Here is a 2,005-nt window from a genome sequence, read left to right on the forward strand (position 1 = left end):
CCACTGGACTACCGACGTGGTTTTCTTCCCAGTGTATAGTTCCCAACCCAGGGCAGCAAAAGGTCTATGGAAGATCAGCTTAACCTTGGTGAAGGGCAGACATCACAAAAGCAAGAAAAGTAGAGACACAAAGACAAGGCACATTTCCAGACTAGAGACATATTTAATAAAATAAGGTCACGAAATAAGAGGAAGTTATGTTCTACCCATTGCCTGTGCTGGCTGGGCTCCTCTCAGGGACCTTAGAAATCCTCATGGGGCCATAGACGCCTGTGGGCAATGGCTACACAAAGACCAACAGCAGGCCTCGCTCCTGCAGGAGCTCAGGTTTGATAGCGGTCTCTCAGAGCAGAGATGAATAGGTCATGGCGCTGGCCACACTAGCAGGCCCACAGTTCTGCAGCTCATTGTCATGGGCCCACTCACTGTTGTCCCCACTCCTGGACCTGGCGCTCCTCCCAGTGCGACAGCAGCACGGCCTGTTCCACCATCAGGCCCAGGTCAATGCGGCCCAAGGTCTGCACCATGGACTTGATCTGGGCCACCACAAACCCCATCCCTTAGAGGATTCACATCTGGTAAGATGTCAGATGGCTGGCAAGTGCTTCCCGAGTCTTGGCTGGTATGCTGGATGCTGGTGGAGGCACCGATCTCTGCATCATATCTTGTCTCTGCCCACTTGAAAATGGGATCCCACTCATTCTTCTGAAATTCCACTCATGTCTCCAGCTCCTCCACCCTATAGCAAATGATGGCAGCGTCTAGAAACTTCAGAGATGCCCACAGCTGGTCCTTGTTTTACTGACTTGGGTTGTCCAAAGGAGTATTATATATGGTAGTCCGGTGCATGATGTAGGATTTAGTGGTATCCTGCTGTGGGGTGTCCACTCAATGGTCACTCCTGTGGCCAGAACCGCACTGGGGAGAGTAAAGAGCTTGGCTTGGCAGGTTTTCTGTTTTTTGTGATCCAGGTTTATCCCAAAGCCACCTTCATCCTGGGCAAAACTGCATCCTTTCTGATGGATGTGGGCTTAGGCCCACACAGTCGATGATGCTACCCCGGGGCTGGTTCAGAAGGTACCCCTTGCCTCCCTGTCTGTAACTTGAGGCAGCCAGCACATTGTGCCCATGGGCCTTTGAGGAAGCTGAGATTCGATCCTGATTGTAGCATACACCACGAGAGTTGTTAGGAAACTCCTCGAGCCTTCAGCAACCCTGGACTCCACCATCTTTCTCATGACCTACATTTTGATTTTTTTAATATATAATTTATTTTTGAGAATATATACAACCAAACATACTTTACGTTCATCCACCCTCTCCGTTTTTCTCTTCCTAACAATCTAAGAGGTGTCCATGACCCGGGCTATGGCCAATCCTTTTACCTGGGCACTGCATGTTCCATCCAAGGTGGGGAGTGGGGCTGAGGGAGTTTCCCCTCTTCCCAAATTTACTCTAGCTAATCATTAACCATCCTCACACCTCTTTTCATAGTCACATTTCTTAATGTTCCCACTATTCTTCCTCTTTTTACTTTATTTCACAATCTACCACAACTTGCTTCTACCCTTACTTTATTCCCAACACCCACCCCCAAATCAAGAAAAAACAGTAACAACTCTCTTGAACACTGCAAGACAGGGACAAAGCTAGAAAACAGTATGCTTAGCAATCTCAGTCAATATTGCAGTGATAAGTATTTGATAACACCATTGTCATAAGGGGAAAAATCATGGTTTATACATCAATAGACAAGCCTTGATGGGTGGGACAGGAGAGGGGAAGGAGAGGTTATTCTGGAGCGTGGGAAGAACAGGAGAGGATAGAAAAAGAACTACATAGATTAAGAGTTTAACAGAATGTTGTTGATGATTTCATTTCTTGAGATTGGATGTGAAAATATATATAGTGTGTATAGTATATTTTAACCCCCCCTAAAAAAATCCTTTCAAATTCCATATCCCTCAAATCTAAATGGTTGATTGGTTTAAAAAAAGAGGAAAAG

At 46.3% G+C, this 2,005-nt stretch overlaps 1 pseudogene; it reads right to left on the bottom strand.

The window, feature by feature from the left end:
• Positions 1-343: 343 nt before the first annotated feature.
• LOC142423999 (ATP synthase mitochondrial F1 complex assembly factor 2 pseudogene) lies at positions 344-1,398 on the bottom strand (annotated as a pseudogene).
• Between the last annotated feature and the right edge of the window lie 607 nt (positions 1,399-2,005).

Source organism: Tenrec ecaudatus, chromosome 13 (assembly GCF_050624435.1).
Source record: "Tenrec ecaudatus isolate mTenEca1 chromosome 13, mTenEca1.hap1, whole genome shotgun sequence".
Lineage (NCBI taxonomy): Eukaryota > Metazoa > Chordata > Mammalia > Afrosoricida > Tenrecidae > Tenrec > Tenrec ecaudatus.